This window comes from Quercus robur, chromosome 3, assembly GCF_932294415.1.
Source record: "Quercus robur chromosome 3, dhQueRobu3.1, whole genome shotgun sequence".
Lineage (NCBI taxonomy): Eukaryota > Viridiplantae > Streptophyta > Magnoliopsida > Fagales > Fagaceae > Quercus > Quercus robur.
In genome coordinates this window covers 11,688,203-11,711,766 of record NC_065536.1, presented here as the reverse complement: position 1 = coordinate 11,711,766, position 23,564 = coordinate 11,688,203, and the positions used below count along the sequence as shown (strand labels likewise).

Below are 23,564 nucleotides of genomic sequence, written 5' to 3'. Positions count from 1 at the left end.
AAGAATCTAAAATAAAAAGAAAAAGAAAAAGAAAATAGTGATGACGTGAAAAATTGTGGGAGCTCCAAAGGCTATTTTCAAGCTTTTGAAACATATATCTAATAGAATTTTATTTAAACTAAACTATTGTAATACTTGATAAGATATAAAACCAAAAATAAAAAGAATCCAAAATTAAAAAAGAAAAAGAAAAAGAAAATAGTAATGACGTGGAAAATTGAACCAAAAATAAAAAGAATCTAAAATAAAAAGAAAAAGAAAATAGTGATGACGTGGAAAATTGTGGGAGCTCCAAAGGTTTCGGTTTTATATATATATATATATAGATTAGCCACAAACCTGCGCGTTGCGCATGATAATTATTTTATGGTAGTTTTATTAAATTTTTTTTATACAATTTAAACTAATTTAATAAAGAGTAATGTATTTTGTAATTATATTTTTATTCATTATAAGAATAATCATAAATGTAATATAGAAACAATCATAAATCATAAATTTAATAATTTTTGTCGTACTAAAATGAAAAAAAAATACAATTTTTCTCAAAAATTCAAAAGGCAATTTAACGAAAATATTTATTTTTTAATAAAAGTTATTTATAACATTTTGTGAATCATTAAAAAGAAAATAAAATTTAGAAATTATTCTTTTAGTTTTAAACAAACTTTCTCAAACTTATTTTTTCTGCCTACAATCCAAAACACTGAAAAAAGTAACTAAAAAAATTAATAAAACTTAACTATGATTAATTGAACCAATTAGGAAAAAAAATTGTTATTTATAATCTACTAATGTTATTTTCTTTGCGGAAATTGTAATTTCGTCCACCCAAAACATATTATCAAATAATCAATTATTAGCAAAATCTAAGAATTAAATTTTTATATATGCATTGTTATAAAATAATAATAATAATAATTAAAGTAAAATTGCGAAAGATAAAATTTGTCTCTCATCCAATAACTTTTGTTTAGCCAACCTTTGCTTTTCTCTAAACAAATTGCATTATAGAGTACTTTGTCTACCACAAAGGATTAAAAAATAAACAAAAATGATTAAAGTCTCATAGTTTAACATCTAAATTGAGCACTATAAAAATCATGCTATCAAATTACAGTAGCTTGTATATTTGATGAAAACCTTGGATGTAAATCTCGAGGGTTATTTTTTTTCATAAGTGAACCCTTTGATGAAAACCTTGGATGTAAATCTTGAGGGTTATTTTTTTTCATTCTGTATGGCTCCAGCAACTTGTAATCTTTACCAAATAGATGCAACCAGTAAAATTTCCTAGATAAAATAGCATAGTCTGATGTGTGGTAGAGTTTGAGAAGGAAGTAGACCAGCTTTGGGTTTTTAGACTTTGGATACTTCCTCTCAACTATGGGTACTGTTTTTTTGGCCGGGGTAGAGAGATTTTCAAAAACTTTGTAGTATGGAAATGTACCTTCTAGATCCTAGACCAAGGCTTCAATAGCTACGTTAGACAGTTACTCAGATGTAGTATTGACAACTTGCTGATGGCAGATTCAGAAAACAATTGCGATGTTACATACCATCTCTAGATGGGATCATTTTAAATAGCATAAAGTACGAAGAATGTCTTTGAGAAAAATGCAATAGTTTCATATGGGCACCCTTTTGAAATATTATTTGGTTTAAGAAACACAAATTTAAGCATTTCAACCACCCCCCGGTCTTGTCAACCCACAGGTACAGAAACAAAAAGAAAATCAGCAATGAGCATTTTTGCTAGATTTTTTTTTTATTAACTTTTTATTTTGTTATGTCAAAAAATATATATCAATTTTATTTATTGAATTCAAAAGATTATTCAGGCTCAATACGTGTTCTATGAAAACAATTCATCAGATATTAAATATTCATTAAATTTCAAAATCCAATCCAAACTCATAAATTATAACTCTTACTAATTTAGAAATTACCTCTATAAAATATGTAGCCAGATTCAGCAGGACATGGATTGGTTCTGCAGCACAGCGACAGCCATAGAAACCTGCCATTTGGTGTAAAAGATGATCATTTAACTAACCACTAAGACCAATCCAAGGGTTCTGTGCCTTCCAAATCAGGACAAGTGTATTTACGGGAAGTCTAGCCCTCCAGCAAAGCTCTAAATTGAATGTAGTTAGCTAGTTAAGCTTGATGATCATTTCAAGTTAGCTCAGCACCAAAAAAAAAAAAAAAAAACCAGTAGGCATCTAGAATAGGTATAGAAAATTTTGATTTACCTCCAAACAAAAATCATCAAGATCCTTTGGGGTTCCGCAAAGTTCAATCTGATCAACACTTTTTTTTGGCTTTGAATAGGGAATGTATTTATGTTATTCCCATATGGGGTTGGAACTTCTTCTGTGTACCCACTAGGAAGTTGCTTACACAACGGAATCTGCCAGCCTTCTTGAGACATTCTTGCTCTGATAGTATATGCAACAGCCCTGACAGAATCAACCTTAGGATTGAATCCATGGCTGTAAAAATCATTATTAAAAAATGCTTCAGGATTTCGGATTTCATAAGGGCCATCAGTGAAGCCCCCCTTACATTTGCAAATCCATCCCACAAAGGTCCTTGGATGTAAACAAATGTACCATCAAAATATTGGCTAGGATCTTTTGACACTGCAGATAAATCTTCAGAAGATTTGCTGATTTCATTGAAGTTTTCGAAATAAGATTTAGTCTCAGGACATTTTCCAAATCTTTGTTGATGTCATCTGGTGGAACTTGCTCGTTTTCACCTACCCAAAGAGCAAGACTTGGATGGCTCCTTAGAAGCTTGACAGTGTCTCTTGCACATAGCAAGAGAAGATCATGATCCAGGGGACCATTTGGATTTGATACCAGGTCACCAATTCAACGTCTTCAGTACTCCAAAACTCTTGCCACACCTACAAAAATCAAATCAGCCATATGGACCAAGTTATACTAGAGTAATTTAATACTGAAATAACTTAGAATATTGGAATTCTTAGGTTTGGTTAGCCTTGAGCCATATTTAACCCTGTAGACAGGCCTGGGTCTCTGGAGAATAAATCATTCAAAATAATGCAATGCAGAATTCACTCTGGTAGGAACATTTTTTGAGAAAAATGTTCTAACAGAGTGTACTAAAATTAAAAGTACCAAAGGCTCCTACTGCAATATACCAAACAGCAGACAATGTCAAATAAATTTTTTGAGAAAAAAGATGCTAAAATATGTTAATGGCAATTAAAAAATACAATTGAACTAAACAAAGCTATTATCCTAAATAATTTAGTTAAATCATTGATAATGGCAATAACAAATAGAATACAGAATGAATGTATTCACTAAAATCTAGACGTAGCTTTGAGGAGAAGATATAGAAAATTTGATTAAGACAATTTTTAATTATGTAGACAAAAACCACTGAGCTAACTAGTAAAGAGTTCTTTATTTATATTTCAAAGCATTCGAGAACAAGAGGGAGCTAGAAATATATGAGGTCTAAGGCAGAGGCAGTCAAAAAAGATAAAATAAACAATTTTCTAACAGAGTGTATAGCCTGAAATAGAGATCAAGGTCAAATGATAATGATGGTAGTAATAATCCATGTAGCTGACCTGAGAAATTAGAAATCAAGAAGTGTTGACTTGTACCAAAGAAAATAAAGAATTGTCTCGCAAGCATAGGCTTGCTCATGTCTTAACTTGATCTTATAACATCAGTTATGCTTGTTTTAAAATCAAATTTTGATACTTAGAAGAAAGGAAATAAATTTTGCTTGTGACACGCTATTGCCACTATGTTAGTACTATACAATTGAGGGTAAAAGCTCTGTGGACAATTTAGGTCAAAGAAAATAAATACCCTAATAATTTTCAAAAGCGTTATAAAATCAACAATGCCACAATTTATGGTAACTTTCATAATGGAACTGATTTCAGTGATTAACATATCATCAATTTATATGGTTACAAGAACACCATCATTCTTAGGAAAGAATTGCATATTATAGTTGTTGGCTTTGTTGGAAGTACGTGGTTAAATGATTAAATTTACTATATCCCAATCGCTTGAACTTTTAGGATAATCGGTAATTTAACATAATATCTGAGTGGGGAGGTTTTGAGTTCGATCCCTACTCCTCTACTCAACCTCCTAATTAAAATCTCATGTGTTGGGCCTCCCCTTATAAATGGGAGATTGAGCCCACATGTTACAGTACTAGAAGTATATGATTAAATGATTAAATTTACTATAAACTCCCTTTATAAACGGGAGTTTGAGTGTGAGTCATTAGCAAATCCAGAGTGTGCATACAAGAGTTGCATCAAATGCAGCAACAACCAAATTCACCCCAACCACATCAACACCAAGACACTCATTCAAAAAAAAAATTTAATAGATAACAAACATTTAAAATTTCGAACCAAAAGTTGAACCATAACTCTAATACCAATTTTTTGGGATGAGAAGGGTCCCTGGGTTCCAACAAGAGCCTATAGATATATATTGAGGTACCTATTAATATATATTGGGGTACCACTCAAACAGCTTAAGCCAAATGGTTTAGACCCAACTATGTCCATCAACTTCTAACTTTCCTTACTATTTCTCTTGATGTGGAACTCAACCCTTACATGTCCACTAAAAACAGTTGCTAGTTGCTGACTTTGGTATGGTTTGTTTTTCATCTTCTTATTGTGTACGAGAAAGCAAATAGTACTGCCTAGTCCTATTTGGTTAGGTAGTCTCCACAAAAAGTCACCAAACCGACTTCGTAGCCATAATCTTTGTTATTAGTAAGAAAGAACTTGTTGGGTGTATATAGGGTTTTGTTTTGTGCAACTATTGTAGTCACCCTTGTTAGTAAATTTTTCTTCTCAATGCCCACCATTAGACATGTGTCTAAATCTGAACCATGTAAGTCTCTATCTCTATGTTCCCTGTGTGATTGTTTGTTCAATATTTCTATTTCTATTTCTATTTTGCATACACCCTCTATAATTGATCACACTCACTACACACACACACACAAATAGGAGAGAGAGAGAGAGAGATCACCAAAAGTCCATAAATATCACAATAACGATAAAGTTCTGTCCTCTCAGCCAATCCACCACCCCAACAGCGAATCATATTAAAATGCATATCGTCATGAAACTTGATGTCGGTTTCATAACATTCCTCTGAAAGACGTAGTAACCCATCTGACAATATCCAATTACCACCATGGATAATGATAGGCTGTCTGTTGACATTGAACAACCTGTAAATCAAAATTTTATAGACTACATATCATAATATCATAAAAAAAACCTATGTAAAATGTTCTAGAAGGCATATAAAGCAATACCTTCCACCTGTGGCACTATCAATATGGCTCTAAATTTTTCGGAAGCCAAATAGATGGCTCCAAGCATCAGATTCTCCATATCCCTTTACATCAACAGTAATATGAACATTGTACAAGGACTGTTTTCCCAAACTGTTCAGCCACCATAAGTCAGGACTGTAGAAGAAAAGCTACAAATTCATTCCATTATAACCTATAACAAAAGTATTGAGAGCCTAAAACTAGATAAAAATGCCCATGGGGACGGGGCTACCTGACTTCCATTGGTCCTTGGTTTGACCTCCTAATGAGAATTGAGGATATTTGAATTTATAATAATCGGATGCTCCAAAGGCTCAGTAATAAGAAATTTCACATCTCTAGATACCATTCTGGATAATTCAAGGCACAGATAAGTAATGAAGGCTATATTCCTTGGGCGCAGTATGCAATTTATTAACTTGGGGGAAGAGGGGGTCTTTTATGCTTTCACATTTCTTTAATGGTAATGTACAATATCAATGAAATGAATCGAGAAGGAAGTTCATTACCTATATGTACAATATCATTGTATGATTTTGTAAGATATTGAGAAGGAAAAAAAAAAAAAAAAATCTAATTTTACTTTACTGAATCATAAGAGGAAGATATGTGTCATAGACAGTCTAGTCTACACACAGACTAACAAGGAAAACTGCAGAGGCCAGAAATAGTTCAGCTTTTTACCCAAAAAAAAAAAGTTCAGCTTTATGACGTGCTCTAGCAAAAATCTGGTGGTTGACAGATACGTATGTATGTGTGTATATAGATATATATGAGAAGGATTCAAATTACACTTTTTTATAACCACTGATTTTCATAACATCTAAGGGTGAAAAAAACTCCACTTAATATATCATTAATATAGAGTTATTAATTGCCACATTAGCTAATTTTCCTTAAAAAACCCATCCATTCACGGTTCCTAATACTTAATCAATTTCCTATTTTTTTTAATAATAAAGGAAAATGATATTTTCATACTATTGTTCATACTTCCATACTATTTCTCACACATTGAATTTCTGGTAGATTTTGCTATGGAGGGAGGTTATTACACATAAAAATAAAAAACCTGTCTCGTATACTATCTCCACTGTATAACTGATCTCCCAATGATTTATCACACTGACCCTATTCACTAAAAATATGTTTCAAATATCTGTAGAAACCTGTCTCGTTTTGGTTCTGACAGGAAATTTCAAATAATTTCTTATCAATACGCATCTACTGTCTCTCATTTTCCAACAAGAAACTAGAGATAACAATATCATTATGGAAAAAAAATTAACCACGATCAAAGGTAACAAACATAGTCACCTTATAGGAGCCATCCAATCCCAACCCAGAACGTATTGTGTTGCAACATCTTTTCCAATCTAGCATGAAAACAAATTATTGTAAAATTGCATGTATTCCAAGCATATCAAAATTTAGATTTTTTACTCCATCACTCCACTCACATGGGATCCAAAATCATAAACGTAATTCTAAAATAAAATAATATTAATATATAAATTAAAAAGGTTTTGGATTTAGCTATAAACCTCATGGTCACCACCTTGCCCCTTCTCCCAGGATGATCAGGTGGATGAACAAGAAAGGCAAGCGAGTTTTGACCATTAGGATGCAGAATCCAAACACTGTAAAATTAATGCGAAATATGGTAAAAAAAAAAAATGAACTCCAAGCAATAAAAACACTTACTCAAAGACGCAAATTTGAGACCTCAATCTTACAAAGCAGACAAGGATTACGTTGATTTGAGAGAGAGAGAGAGAGAGAGAGACTGTGTGTGCCCCTGTTTGTGTGTCCGTGTATGAGGTGGGTGTGAGAGAGAAGGGAAAGGGAGTAAGGGTATTTTTGGTAATATAAAAAAGTGGTGGGGCCGAGAATGCCACGTGGAATGAGTGTCTTTTTTTTTTTTTAAAAAAAAAAAAATTGTCGCTGTGTGTCGGTGTATATCTCAATTTCCGCTTTCGCTGTTGGAATGCGTTTGGTAAGTGATATGTGCTCAAGACAGTGATATGTGTTCTTTTGTATTTTTGCAAGATTGTTTAATCCCTGCCCCTCTCCTTGCAAAGTAATAAATTTTTCCTCACTGGACTGCAAATAATGTATTTGTTATTATATATAGTCTATAATGAATAAACTCTAATCCTAATTGACTTGGGCCGAAGCCTAATTATTGAATTCTTACTCTAGAAAATTAAATACTAATAATTTTCTTAATTAATAAGTCTAAAGTAAAATCCCTTCCTCAAAAAAAAAAAAAAAAAAAAAAATCCAATAGACTAATAATAAAAATATTATTGACTTCTAAAAAATTATATAAAATTATTCATATTTCATACATCAAGAACTAATATGGCATTACACTTTTATATTTAGATGGTGATTCACAGATTATGTGAGTGGCCATTTTTAAGAATATCTTTGTTAGTTTGTTGTGATGATGCTAAGAGATGGCTAACAAATTAACACCCTCCTCCATTTTTTACTTTTCTTCTTATAAATTTTTTTTAATACTTTAATAGTTAGATTTGAAGAATTTGAATCCTGAATGGTTCCATCAAAAACAGAAGAAGTGCTAACTAGTTAGGTTACAAGGCAGAGAGGTCAACTACTCCCAAGAACTCCAAAAAAAAAAAAATCTTATTAGTCTCCAAAAATAACAATTTACAACTAGTCCCCAAGAATTTAATTAATCCAAAGAGTTCAAAAAAAAATTAAAAAACAAAAATATTATATGGTTGGCCCATGACATATTGGTCATTCTAAGGGGGAAAAAGAGACTTTTTAATATAATTTTTTCTTAATTCTTATATTTTTTGAATTTTATCAGCCAAAATCACTTAGTAAACAAAATATTTTTTCTAATCATTAGGAAAACAAGAGCAAATTCAGAAACAAGAGATTAAGGGTTTTTTTTTTTTTAATTTCTATTTTAAGGTAGTGTAGGGACACGATTATTTAACGGCCCAAGAATGATGTTGGGCTCGCACATGAAAGATCCCTCACAATATGATTTGTAGAGAGTGGGCTTAAAAGGCTTGCCTTTGATTACGGGGCGATGGTCCGGACTTGATTTTAGGCGAACTCATATAGAAAAAGAGTTCAACCTGAACATCCAAGCTCTACAGCTTCGTAACCCGAGGGATTGGACTCCTCGGACTTTGTCCGAGGAGCATTAGGCTCTTCCCCCGATTACCCGGCGGTGGGTTTTTTTGCAGTGTGCATACATTGTTAAAGTGTTTTCACCCCTGGAGTCTTTCTCCCGGAGGTGGGATGGGAGGCTCTACTTTTTGGCCATCCTCCTTGCCTGATTACTTTACCTTTTCTTTTATACTAGCCTACGTTCGCTGTCCTTCGTCCACGTGTAGGGTCAACCTTTCTAAGACTGATATTTGTCCCGTCAGTCTAATCCCAGAATCGTTGGGGGTGGTTGATAAAGCCGAAGAATCCGGTTCTGTTAGGTGCAGAGTCTTATCTGGGAGGGGTAGTAAGGGCAGCTTTCCCGAGATATTTTAGATCTTCTTTCAAGTTTGTTCCTATACCTTTTTTACCCCTCTTCTCAATGGAATTTTGGGTCTACCGAGGACTGAACTGTCCTCGGCTGCATCTCCGGGCCATTTTGTGCTTTATATTTTTGAGCTTGGGCCATAGCCTTCTTCGGCTTGGACCTTTGGACTCCCCTTGAGCAAGTGGGCCTGGCCCATAAATTATTGGGCCCCACAGGTAGTTTCTTGTTCAGTTAGAAAATAAAAAGGTGCTAAATTTCCTATTATTGGATATGCATATGTGAGCTTCCCTCTTTTTTAATCAATATATTTCATATTAGTTTTTTTCTTCAAAATTTTGAAGGAGATGAGATACTAACTCGTGACAACACATATGTTTATTTATTTATCATCATTTTTTTTTTTTTTGTTACAACACAATTTTAACCCTTTAAGTTTACATCATTTTCATTTCTAAAGTTTTATTTGTCTTCTTTTTTCTTTTGAGAAAATTGTTTTTGTCATTTAACACAATTTTAACCCTTTAAGTTTACATCATTTTCATTTCTAAAGTTTTATTTGTCTTCTTTTTTCTTTTGAGAAAATTGTTTTTGTCATTTTAGTCCTTAAACTTTAACGTTTCCATAAAATTGTTCATAACTCTTAAGTATAACTTTATTGAGCATATGGCGATGGATGGCAATAGATAGAATGATCAATTTGTGAGATACATTAAAGTTTAAGGATTAAAATTTTGTAAGACAAAGTAACTGTAACAGTGACTAAAATTTTGCGTTTGGATGGCTATCCTCGTAACCATTTACTGAAAGCATTACCAAGACTATCAATAAACACCACATTTAAGGTTCCTAAGTCAAAATGTTGCCGTAACAGTCACACTTCACTTTGGTACAAGAAACAGAGATGGCACCTAGAGCACCTTGACATGCACGGCAACTTACAACAAGGAAAGTTATTCAAAGGACAATTATGGCTAAGAAAAGCAAAAAGCTCTTGCATTCTTTTTTCTCTTATCTATTTTTATGTATAGCTATGACACTCAAGTTTGAAACATGGCCTTCTTTAAACATAAACTCTCCCTCCTTTTTCTTGTTCTTTATGTTGTGCAAGGAAAAGCATTGTGTGATTGTGATGGTACTCTCTCTCTCTCTCTCTCTCTCTATATATATATATATGTGTGTGTACACGCACGTCATATGGTAATTCATTTCTCTCTCACACTTTTTTAGCAATAGTTATTACACATACGCGCATGTTTTCAACCGAAATCATGACTTCAATTGAAATCATGACTTCAATTAATTAGTTCCTCGACTTGAAACATAAAATTCATAAGATTACAAAGTTTTGGAACAGGCATGTGCTTAATTCCAATCAATGGGCCCTGTGTATTTAGGATTACATAGGATTCTTACAGCATTTTATTAAGTTGCTAAACTAGTTTTTTGTGAACTTAATCAAACAAAATCCAGAGCCATCAGGCGGCAACCTTTTGTAAAATCATGAAAGTATGACAAAGTTATTGGAACAGTGCTTAAAGTATTTTGCTGTAGAATAGGATAGCTTGTATAAGAAAATTTGTACACTAACCTTTTGTAACTCATTTTGAACTCCAATCGGATCTCGTTGAGCACTTGTGACAACGATATAGTGATCGTAGGATAATCTAATTTTAAGTTTTATGCTCGCAATAATTTTTATGTCTTTAGTCTTTATTGTAATTTGTAATTTCTCTTCATTTATGTTAGTTTTCTACAAGTAAAATTCAATGTAATTTGAAATTTATCATATGTTAATTTTGAAATTTATCAAGTCTTTTTGAAAAGTATGACTGTTGAAAAATATTACCATTTGAAAAAATATAACCCTTAAAAAAGGCTATTAAGAAAATATAATTGTTGGAAAATTTGAAAATGTTACTGTTGGGAAATTTAAAAATATAGTTGTTGGGAATGAATAAAAAAAGAATAAAAAAAGAATGAAGAAATAATATTTAAATGAGATAAAGAAAGGATAGAGAGTCTGTTGGAAAATATATTTCAAAAAGTAGGTAGGTAAAAAGTAAATGTCACTGTTCAGTTTCCAAACTATACGAAAATATAGAGAGGCTATTAGAGATGCTCTTAGAGGTGGCTTCAAGTTATTATGGTGACCATGTTACAAACAAGACAACATGTTTGAGCCGCTAAGCTTAAAGGGTCAAAAGTATCCTTGGGTAGTATATTTGAATGATCAATTTTCAAAAATAAAAAGCTGGTAGTGAATTGATAAGGGATGGCTGTCAAGGATGAACCTATCATAGGATTAACCCCCACCCCCCCCCCCCCCCCCCCCTCCGGGTGCAAAAGTTTTTATAATGGCCTTGACAACCTTCTCCTCCCCCCACTCTCACACACACAAACACACAAAAGTTTGGTCTTCCAAAATTACACCTACTCCAAAAATGGATCAATATCCAAAGAGGACCCAAAAAAAAGAGAGAGAATAAATGGTTGGCCATGACATTTGGTCTTTCTCAACAAAAAGAAAAAAGCCTCATATAACTTTTTTTTTCTTTTTTGTTTGTGTTTTATGCCTCTTTAATCATTTAGTAAACAAGGAATCTTTTACTAATAATTAGATTAAAGGGAAATCAAGAAATAAAAGCTAAAGGATGTTTAGTTAAGATTATTCTGTTATTTCTATTTTAAGGTTGTTTCCTACTTTTTTGGACATGCATATGTGTACTTCCTTAAATATATAATGTATCATATTCATTTTTTTTTTCCCAAAATTTTGAAGAAGATGATATTAAGTATGAAGCACACGTCTAGAGCCTTGAAACTTAATTGCCCCATCTCCATGCATAAAGTGCTTATGGGTCTAAGAAAAATAATTTGAGTTGTAGAGTTAGTAGCATTTGGTAAGGATCTCAACAAAATAAAATTTTATTTATCAACATTTTTTTTTATAATTCATGTCAATCATTTCATTTCTTTCTTTTCTTTTGGCTAAAATATTAATTACATCTAATCCTTTTAAGTTTAGGTGAATGCCATTTTCATTCCTAAAGTTTTGCTTTTGTCCTTTTCTTTTCTTTTTCTTTTTTGGTTGATAAAATTGTTTTGGCAAAAATCCAAAACTGGTCTTCTAACTTTTAACTTTTGTCATTTCAGACCTTTAACTTTCAATTTCATCATTTCAGTCTTCTAAATTTAAATTTTTGTCAATGGAGTATTCTGTTAGGTATAAGTTACTCCTCCGTTAAGTTTGGCTTTTTATTTTTTTTAAATTATTTACGTAATTAAAAGAAAGTTAAAAAAAAAAAATGTAAGGGGAATGACGTCGTTCCCCTTCCCCTGAAATCAAAACCGGTGAACGGAAAATTTCAACAACCATCATATTTCAACAAATCAGTCTCAAGACGTCGATCTCTCTCTCAAGATTAGTCTCTCTCTCTCAAATCCACCATCATATTTCAACAACCACCAAACCTCAATATTTCAACAAATCAACCCATAACGCACAAACAAAACCCAAAGCAAACACATCACCCTCGCCAATCGACCACCCAGTTAACAGTGAGCATCGGCCATGGGTCACACTCACTGATCGACCACCATCGCCATGATTGAGAGAGATCGAGAAACGAACGAAGAGAGAGAGAAACGAAATTGATCTGAGAGAGAGAGAGAGAGAGAGGGCGGTACTGAGTTGGTGGTGGCTCTGACTTTGACTTTGGGTCACCGATCTTCCTTTTCACAATCCAGTACGCTACACAGAGAGAGAGCAGAGAACGGGGAGGCTATGAAGACTGTAGGGGACCTTCAGTGTTTTCTTTTTCTTTTTTGTTTACAGCTTTTTTTTTATTATTTTCTTTTAATTACAAAAATTATTAAAAAAAAAAAAAGACCAAACTTAACGGCAGCAGTAACTAACACCTAACAAAATACTACATTGACAAAAATTGAAACTTAAATAATTGAAATGACAAAATTGGAAGTTAAAAGACTGAAATGACAAAAGTTAAAAGTTAGAAAGTCAGTTTTAGATTTTTGCCAATTGTTTTTGTCATTTTAGTTCTTAAAATTTCCGTAAAGTTGATCATAATGATAACTTTATTGAGCATACAATAGATGGCAATAAAAAGAATAACCAATTTGCAAGAAACGTCAAAGTTTAGGGACTAAAATTTTGAAAGACAAAGTAATTAACTGTAACAACGACTACTAAAATATTAATAGTGAAATGTTTTGCATATAGATGGCTATCTTGGTAATCATATACTGAAAGCGTTACCAAAAACTATCAGTAAACACAACATTTAAAGTTCTAGTGACAAACTGTCGCCATAAAAGTTACACTTCACTTTGGTACAAGAAACAGATCTTGGCACCTATAGCACTTTGACATGCACGGCAACTTTCAACAAACAGAGGATCGAAGGACAAACTATTGCTAAGAAAAGCTACAAGCTCTTTGCTTTCTTTATTCTCTTATGTATTTTTATATACTGCCCATCACAAGGCACACCTATGTGACACTTTGAAACATGGCCTTCTTTAAACTTTACCTCTTCCTCTTTTTGCTTGCTCTTCATGTTGTGCAAGGAACAACTTTGTTCTCTACCAAGATTGCCAAAACACTGTCAATCAAATCACCATTAGCCCTCACTAATTGAAAAAGAATACAACTTTCATTTTTCTTTTTCTGCCCCAAAATTTCCTAAACGGCTATAACATAAGCATAAGTATATACAGATACAACACTTGCCAAACCTTTGTTTATATAAACGATAGTGGATGTTATTGAACACAAATTACAAGTATGATCAACAGAGGCGTAAATATCATCTAATTTTTTAATCACACAACAATATGCGAGGCTTCGTATTTCAAAAATTACCAACATCCATTTCCCATTGCAGGTGACTGAACACTAGTTACTAAACTAAATTAAGTTTAACCAATTCAACCCATTAATTTTATTTTTTTTGTTTTAAGTTTAACCATTTACATTTTTTGTTTCTATTGGCAGGATTTACAAAATTTAATGAATTTAAATGAAATTTCAAGACCAAACTTTTGCAAATTACAAGCATCACTAGAATCCAAACACTGTAAAAAAATGAACTCCAGGCAATAAAAACACTTACTCAATTACACAAATTTACGTTCCTGGAACGACGGCGTTTAACCAAATGGGAGGTGGTGGGTCCCACTCAGGCTAACCTCCGTTGACCTCGACACAAGCTAGCCCGAGTTGAACCCAGTCTCCCCTGTACTGATCATTTAAGCCCATCGAGTCATGGCACGCTCGGAAATGAGAGAGAGAGTGATTGTGTCTGATTCTTTGTGTGTTTGTCGGAGTATGAGGGTGTGTGAGAGCAGGGAAAGGAATAAGGGTATTTTTGGTAATATATAAAAAGGGGGTGGGGCCAGGCCAGCCACGTGGGATGAATGTTTGTTTATAACAGTTTAAAAAAATAAAAATAAAAAACAAAAATAAAAAACCTTGTCTTTGTGCTAGAAAACAACTATTTTCAAATTTGCATAACACAAAGAGACTGTTTCTCTTTAAGCATACTCTTAGCATGACCTTGTTTATTTAAGAAACTAAAGGCACTGGAACATGACCTTGTTTATTAGTACATTCAAATGATGTTAAGCATCTTTTCAGCTTATGCTTTCTAAGTTTCAAATGAAGAAATGATGCATCACAAATTATTTTCAAAAAGGATTTTGCAAAGAGAAAAATAAAATACATCTAGAAATCAGCACTTAGATCTGTTTGTAATGGGTTTGACTTACTTCCAACACTTTTTAACTGGAATCTCCTTTTATTTTAATGAGAAACTGCCACATCACCCACTAACTAAATAAAAGGTGGAGATTAAAACTCACTACTACTTGCCATTGTGTATTTAAAATAAAAGGAAACCTCTAGTTAAAAAAGTACTGGATGTAAACCAAACCCATTTGTAATTAAAACCAAGTGAAAGATAAAATAATAATAAAAATAAAAACCTAAGAATGAGTATCTAAGATTGCATGAAATAATCAACTATAAACTTGTCCTCACTGGACTACAATAATGTATTTATATGTAGACTATTATGAATAAACTCTAATCCTAATTGACTTGGGCCGCGGCCTAATTATTGAATTCTTACTCTAGAAAATAAAATAAAATAAAGTAATTTAATTAATTAATAAGTCTAAACTAAAATCTGTTCCTAAAAAAAAAAATCCAATAGACTTATAGTAAAAATATAATTTACTTCTAAAAAATTATATAAAATTATTTGTAGGGACACGATTATTTAACGGCCCAAGAATGACGTTGGGCTCGTACATGAAAGATCCCTCACAATATGAGTTGTAGAGAATGGGCTTAAAAGACTTGCCTTTGATCACGGGTTAATGGTCCGGTCCTGATTTTAGGGGGGCTCATATAAAAAAAGGGTTCGGCCTGAACATCCAAGCCCTACAACGTCGTATCCTGAGGGGTTGGACTCCTCGGACTTAGTCCGAGGAGCATCAAGTTCTTCCCATTCTTCTCCTTTTTCCCCTCCCTTTGTTTCTTGGCTTTCGTTTCCTTTTATACTCGTATTCCTTCCTCTCTTTAGGGTCCACGTGTAAGCGTTACCTTCGGGGTAGAGGACTTGTCCTATCAGCCCATACCTCAAGTGGTTGGGAGTAGACGTAAAGGTTGAATAGCTTGGTCAAGAATAGGGGCTTGTCAGGCACAGAGTTCTCCACTACAGTCTGGACAGTCTTTTCACTTATCCTATCCGTGCATTAAACTCCTCCTTGACAATAGATCTCCTCAGATCAGGCCCTGGGCCTTGATATAGAGCGGGCCTGGGCCATGAATTTTCTGGCCCACAATAGCCCCTCAAAATCCTGCTGCCCGACTTTTAGTTGGGGAGGAGGGTTTTGGTGACCTTGGGCCCACATCACGGCTCGTTCAAATTCTGCATGGGAGACGTGCCAAGTCAAGAGTCATCCCTTCGTTCGCGAGTACTCTGAAGTTTCAGCAATCGAAGCGCGCCTTCCCGAGGATCTTGAGATCCTACGGTTGTGGATGGTGTGGGAAATTGAGCCAGAGCTGCCTTGTCTGCAGCGCGTCTTGGGAATCTGCTCAAATTAAATCACATGTCACCTCCTTACCCTTTATATAAGTGGGACAGGTGATTGCTCTCCTGGCATGTAAACCTTTCTGCTCTCTTCAGAATCATAACCCTTTGTCCATACCCAGTTCCCTTCTCCGGTGTCATCTTCCCTTTGCGCCGTATGTTTGAGGTTTGGGCTGAGGTGGAGGAACTTCACCCTCTACAGAGGTACCGGACCCTTCCAAGACGTAAAGTGATGTGGCCTGAGCAAGGGAGGCACAGATTTAAGGTGTCTTCCCGCTTGGACATGGTGGGGACGGTATCCTCCAATCTTTTAGTCAAAATCCGAAGCAGGTTCTGGTCACGCCAGATTTTTGGTGTGTCAGAAGAAAGATTCTCCGCCATCAGCGCCGTCTGCCTTGTCGCAGGCAAATTTTGGTGTAGGCTCCTCAACTTCCGGTTCCCGGCACCTTCTCTTCAACGGTGTGGGCCTCAAGTTGGGCTCCCTGCACCTTTTCTTCAGCTGCGCTAGCCCGAAGCTGGGCTCTCTCTGCACCTTTTCTTCAACGGTGCAAGTCCCATGCTGGGTTCTTTTGCTGCCTGAGTTATGGGCATGTAAAAGTGTTGAGGAAGAACAAAGTCTTGAAGCAGCAGCCAACCTCTCCTCTGTACTACCTCCTCGGCTTTATCTTATTCCCTTGTATCTTTCTTTTCGATTATGTACTTAGCTTTAATATAAGCTGATTCTAGCTTTTCATTGTACGCTGTACTATTTCTTTGTTTTAATAAAAGGGAAATTTCTTTATTTGTTTTGAATATTTTTCTTTTTTGCAACACTACTTTGTGAATGGGTGTGCTCCATGTGTGTTTTTCTTCAATGATACTTAGAGCAGGAAACATAATCCAACTAATTTTAATTTACCGATATTACCAGGCATAAATAACGATAATTCACAGTAAATTATACTTAGGAAACTAACCAAGATAACAGCTGAATATTCTGTAATAAGTGCGAGGAGACCGTCCGAGAACGATAAATTCTAAATAATTCATCCGAGGGGATAACCGAGCAGTAAGGGACTCCGATTTTGTTTTTGGTAACATATTGCTCTATATTGCATCAATCCCTTTGGTACTGAGGATCCGAGGGCAGACTTGAGAATCCATGCAGTTTAGGAATTAAACCAATTGTTAATGGAGAGTTCTCCTCGGATAGATTCTAAGGTCCATGTGATGTAGTTTTTCTTTTAAGTAGTTTTTTCTGTGTACTTGGTTTCCCCATAGGCTTGAGTCCGAGGACCATGCAAGGCCTTGATTCTGTCCAAAACTTGTAGTTTTTTCTGTGTACTTGGTTTCCCCATAGGCTTGAGTCCGAAGACCATGCAAAGCCATGATTCTGTCCAAAACTTGTAGTTTTTTCTGTGTACTTGGTTTCCCTATAGGCTTGAGTCCGAGGACCATGCAAGGCCTTGGTTCTGTCCAAAACTTGTAGTTTTTTTCTGTGTGTACTTGGTTTCCCCATAGGCTTGAGTCCGAGGACCATGCAAGGCCTTGGTTCTGTCCAAAACTTGTGGTTTTTTTCTGTGTGTACTTGGTTTCCCCATAGGCTTGAGTCCGAGGACCATGCAAGGCCTTGGTTCTGTCCAAAACTTGTAGTTTTTTCTGTGTACTTGGTTTCCCCATAGGCTTGAGTCCGAGGACCATGCAAGGCCATGGTTCTGTCCAAAACTTGTAGTTTTTTCTGTGTACTTGGTTTCCCCATAGGTTTGAGTCCAAGGACCATGTAAGGCCATGGTTCTGTCCAAAACTTGTAGTTTTTTTCTGTGTGTACTTGGTTTCCCCATAGGCTTGAGTCTGAGGACCATGCAAAGCCTTGGTTCTGTCCAAAACTTGTGGTTTTTTTTTTCTATGTGTACTTGGTTTCCCCATAGGCTTGAGTCCGAGGACCATGCAAGGCCTTGGTTCTGTCCAAAACTTGTAGTTTTTTCTGTGTACTTGGTTTCCCCATAGGCTTGAGTCCGAGGACCATGCAAGGCCTTGGCTCTGTCCAAAACTTGTGGTTTTTTCTGTGTACTTGGTTTCCCCATAGGCTTGAGTCCGAGGACCATGCAAGGCCTTGGTTCTGTCCAAAACTTGTGGTTTTTTCTGTGTGTACTTGGTTTCCCCATAGGCTTGAGTCCGAGGACCATGCAAGGCCTTGGTTCTGTCCAAAACTTGTGGTTTTTTTCTGTGTACTTGGTTTCCCCATAGGCTTGAGTCCGAGGACCATGCAAGGCCTTGGTTCTGTCCAAAACTTGTGGTTTTTTTTTTTTTCTGTGTGTACTTGGTTTCCCCATAGGCTTGAGTCCGAGGACCATGCAAGGCCTTGGTTCTGTCCAAAACTTGTGGTTTTTTTTTTTCTGTGTGTACTTGGTTTCCCCATAGGCTTGAGTCCGAGGACCATGCAAGGCCTTGGTTCTGTCCAAAACTTGTAGTTTTTTCTGTGTACTTGGTTTCCCCATAGGCTTGAGTCCGAGGACCATGCAAGGCCTTGGTTCTGTCCAAAACTTGTGGTTTTTTCTCTGTGTACTTGGTTTCCCCATAGGCTTGAGTCCGAGGACCATGTAAGGCCTTGGTTCTGTCCAAAACTTGTGGTTTTTTCTGTGTGTACTTGGTTTCCCCATAGGCTTGAGTCCGAGGACCATGCAAGGCCTTGGTTCTGTCCAAAACTTGTGGTTTTTTTCTGTGTGTACTTGGTTTCCCCATAGGCTTGAGTCCGAGGACCATGCAAGGCCTTGGTTCTGTCCAAAACTTGTAGTTTTTTCTGTGTACTTGGTTTCCCCATAGGCTTGAGTCCGAGGACCATGCAAGGCCTTGGTTTTGTCCAAAACTTGTGGTTTTTTTTCCTGTGTGTACTTGGTTTCCCCATAGGCTTGAGTCCGAGGACCATGCAAAGCCTTGGTTCTGTCCAAAACTTGTAGTTTTTTCTGTGTGTACTTGGTTTCCCCATAGGCTTGAGTCCGAGGACCATGTAAGGCCTTGGTTCTGTCCAAAACTTGTGATTTTTTCTGTGTGTACTTGGTTTCCCCATAGGCTTGAGTCCGAGGACCATGCAAGGCCTTGGTTCTGTCCAAAACTTGTGGTTTTTCTTTTGTATTTATTTGTTTTTCGAAAGTCAGCCCCTAGACCATGGCGGGGAGAGTTGGCTTGAGGCCGGAAGCCCCTAGAGCTGCCCGCGTCGTTGGCACTGCAGGGCGTAGCCCCCAGCAGAAATTTATGTCGGAGCAACACCTGCATGTCGCCAGATATGGAGGAAATCCCGCGAACCTCTACTTGCTAGAGAGTTGACTCCACCGCCACCTGGGCCAATGCGCAAGCCTTCCCACAGACGACGCCAATTGTAGGGACACGATTATTTAACGGCCCAAGAATGACGTTGGGCTCGTACATGAAAGATCCTTCACAATATGAGTTGTAGAGAATGGGCTTAAAAGGCTTACCTCTGATCACGGGTTAATGGTCCGGTCCTGATTTTAGGGGGGCTCATGTAAAAAAGGGGTTCGGCCTGAACATCCAAGCCCTACGGCGTCGTATCCTGAGGGGTTGGACTCCTCGGACTTAGTCCGAGGAGCATCAAGTTCTTCCCATTCTTCTCCTTTTTCCCCTCCCTTTGTTTCTTGGCTTTCGTTTCCTTTTATACTCATATTCCTTCCTCTCTTTAGGGTCCACGTGTAAGCGTTACCTTCGGGGTAGAGGACTTGTCCTATCAGCCCATACCTCAAGTGGTTGGGAGTAGACGTAAAGGTTGAATAGCTTGGTCAAGAATAGGGGCTTGTTAGGCATAGAGTTCTCCACTACAGTCTGGACAGTCTTTTCACTTATCCTATCCGTGCATTAAACTCCTCCTTGACAATAGGTCTCCTCAAATCAGGCCATGGGCCTTGATATAGAGCGGGCCTGGGCCATGAATTTTCTAGCCCACATTATTCATATTTCTTACATCAAGAACTAGTATGGTATTACATGGTGATTCACTAAATTATGTGAGTGGCCAATTTTAAAGAACTGCTTTGTTGTGATAGTGCTAAGAGCATCTCCAGTGAGGTTGCTAAATTGACAAAAAAAGTCAATTTAGCAACCAATCCTCCAAAATTGGGGCTACAGCAAAGTAGCTAAACTTAAAAAAAATAAATAAATAACTTTGAGCTACAGTGGGCTTATACATGGCAAAATAGGTCAGAATTTTCTGACCCGACCCAACCCGACTCGAAAAATATCTGACTCGAACCCGATTTTTTTGACCTGAAACAAAAAGGGGTTGACCCGTGACCCGACCCGTGTTTTTTGCGCGTCAACCCGAACCCGAAATATTTTTTAAAACTTTTTTTTGGTAAAAAAATAATTAAATTAAGACAATATTGGTTTAATTGTTTGTTGTGAGTTTTAAAGAAACAATTGAAACATTTACATAACTGTATGCAAATTAATTGAAAGATGAATGATTGAGCATTCTGTAATGAATAAAGATTTTTAGATATCAAATAGGAAAGTATATGCCAAGATAATTTGGTTACAATACAGTTAAAAACATAGATTCAAAATTGTAGACATGTGTGAGAAACATTCACAAGTGTGAAAATAGTGAAGCCAAAGTATCAAATTAACATAAATTATAAATGCTTAGACCTATTTTTTTAACAATTTATGTCCAAAATAAACGACTTTTCAAAATAAATTATGATATTTCCTGGAGTGTGTATTGCTTAATAATGATATGATATTCATAAAAGAGACCATGTATAAATAAGTAAATAATCAAACTTTAATATATATCTCAAATTGAAATAAAGTGCCAACCACAAATGATAATAGATTATAAAATTAATTTTCAAGATTGTAAATTTCTTATATGTTTTTATTCTTTGTCGAATGAATTATCCAATAAGCCATTTGTAATTTTGTTTTATATTTTGGGATGTTAATATTGTGTAGAAATAAAACTTGTGTATTTGTTTTACTTATCCTTGTGTTATTTTGTTTTAGATAGCAATGTTAGGATCTGTATAATTTTAAAATTATTGAATAAGTATTAATAAGTGTAATTCATTCTTGATATAAGTGATGAATTCAAAGTAATGTATTTTACATCAAGTAATTTGTTGCATGACTTTCTAAATGGTAAATACATATTGTTTTCTTAAAAAAAAAAAAAAAATCATGTGAAAAATACGGGTCAACTCTACCCTACCCGCAACTCAATTGATTCGAACCCCTTTTTAACCCGCTTAAAATTACCCGTTTTTGACTCACAACCCATTTGACCCGCGACCTAATTAACCTGACCCACCCGTTTTGCCATATATTAGCAACCCACTGTGGCTCAAAACTCAAAACAAAAAATAATATTTTAATGTAGAGTGTTAAAAAAAAGTATTTTAATATATTGATAGTTGTGGTTGCTGGTTATTGTGTTAGATATATTATTTTAATGTGTTAAATGTTAATATAAAACATTTGTTGTAGGGTATATTATAAAGTGAGTTGTTAAAATAGATAAAATAGTGTTTTGAGTTATTAAAAACTAAATTTTTTAAATGTTTTACTGTGAATGCTCTAAGGGATGACTAGAGTAGACCCAACTTAGGACTAGGGTAAGACCAATAGGGTCTTGGCTCTCAGCCCTAAGCCCCTAACTACCACCACTATCCCCTCAAAATATTTTATAATGCCCCGGCTATAACAAATTAACACCCTCTTCCATTTTGAACTCTTTATTTATTTATTTTTTTGAATAATTTGATAGTTGGAGTTGGAGTTTTCGAACCCTATATGGATCTATTAGAACTATCAAGAAGTACCGACTAGTTAAGTTACAAGACAAAGAGGTTAACTACTCCCCAAGAACTACCAAAAAAAATCTTATTGGTCTACAATAATCACAATTTAAAACTTCTCTCCAAGAATTTAATTTACCCAAAGAGGTCAAAAAATTAAATGGTTGGCCCATGATATATGGTCATTCTAAGGGGAGAAAAAGAGAGACTTTTTAATTGAAAATTTTTATTTTATTTTAATTCTTATGCTTTTTGAATTTTATGAGCTAAAATTTTTAAATTATTTAGTAAACAATTTTTTTTCCTTGATCATTAGGAAAACAAAAGCAAACTGAGAAAACAAGAGGTTAAAGGTTATTTTTATTTATTTATATTTTGAGGTAGTTTCCTGCCATTAGATATGCATATGTGTGCTTTCCTCTCTTTTTTATTCGGTATATTTCATATTAGTTTTTTTCCTCAAAATTTTGAAGGAGATGATATTAACTCTTAACAACACATATGTTTTTGGTTAAAACACAATTTACACCCTTTTAAGTGTACGTGAAATTTCATTTTCATTCCTAAAGTTTTATTTTTGCCTTTTTTTTTTTTTTTCTTTTGAGAATTTTTTTTTGTTATTTTAGTTCTTACACTTTTAACATTTTCGTAAAGTTGGTCATAAAGATAACTTAAATTAAGCATACGATAGATGGCAATAAATGGAATGATCAATTTGCATGAAACTTTAAGACAAAGTAACTGTAACAACGACTAAAATTTTGCGTTTAGATAGCTATCTTAACCATTTACTGTAACTATATACTATCAGTAAACACTACATTTAAGGTTCCTAAGTCAAAATGTCGCGGTAAAAGCCTCATTTCACTACATAGATGGCACCTATAGCACCTTCACATGCACAGAAACTTACAACAAGGAAATTCGAAGGATAACTAATGCTATCAAAAGCTACAAGCTCTTGTTTTCCTTATTCTCGTGTATTTTAATTCACTGCTCATCACAAAGCACAACTATGTATGACACTAGTCAAGTTTAAAACGCGGCCTTCTTTAAACTTAACCTCTCCCTTTTTTTACTAGTTCTTCATGTTGTGCAAGGCAAAGCATCGTGTGGTTGGGATGGTATTCTCTCTCTCTCTCTCTCTCTCTCTCTCTCTCTCTATATATATATATATATATATATCTGTGTGTGTGTGTGTGTGTGTGTGTGTGTTTGTATACACGCTTGCAATATGGGTAAGTCTTCTCTCTCACATTTTTTTTAGCAATGTTATACACACCATACAGACACGACTGAAATCATAACTTCAGTTAGTTTGTTCCTCAGACTAGAAACATGAAATTCAATTTGATTTTCAGTTTGAGTCATTGGAGAAACAAAGTTTTGAACAGGCATGTGCTCAATTCCAATCAACGGGCCCTGTGTAATAAGGATTACATAGGATTCTTATAGAATTTCATTAAGGCTAAACTAGATTTTTGTGAACTTAATCAAACAAAATCCGGAGCCATCAGGCAGCAACCTTTTGTAAAATCATGAAAGTATGACAAAGTTATTGGAACAGTGCTTAAAGTATTTTGCTGAAGAATAGGATAGCCTGTATAAGAAAAATTGTACACTAATCATTTTATATCTTGACGAGTAACTGGTATTTATCCTGCATCAATGGTGCTGAATGTGGTGGTGGAACCACAAGAACTTCACTCATAGGAACAAATTAGTGTTACCCTTCCTGTAGCAGATGAGGAGCTGACCAACTAGAGGCTTAAT

General features: G+C 35.1%; 2 protein-coding genes across 26 annotated transcripts in view; both read right to left on the bottom strand.

Annotated features, from left to right (window-relative positions):
* The window catches only part of LOC126717063 (mannosylglycoprotein endo-beta-mannosidase-like), an 82,962-nt gene that overhangs the window by 39,352 nt on the left and 20,046 nt on the right, over window positions 1-23,564 (bottom strand). For 3 of the 20 annotated variants that reach the window (XM_050418239.1, XM_050418241.1, XM_050418248.1), the window contains exon 1: window positions 7,072-7,214. The exons of 7 other annotated variants lie outside the window; for them this stretch is intronic. The gene's annotated coding sequence lies outside the window, so the exon portion shown is untranslated. Of the gene's footprint in view, window positions 1-6,684; window positions 6,744-6,911; window positions 7,008-7,071; window positions 7,215-23,564 lie in introns of those variants that run through there. 10 more of the 20 variants (XM_050418252.1, XM_050418259.1, XM_050418238.1 and 7 more) reach the window with 7 other exon arrangements.
* The window catches only part of LOC126717066 (uncharacterized), an 86,246-nt gene that overhangs the window by 52,828 nt on the left and 9,854 nt on the right, over window positions 1-23,564 (bottom strand). The window lies entirely within an intron of this gene.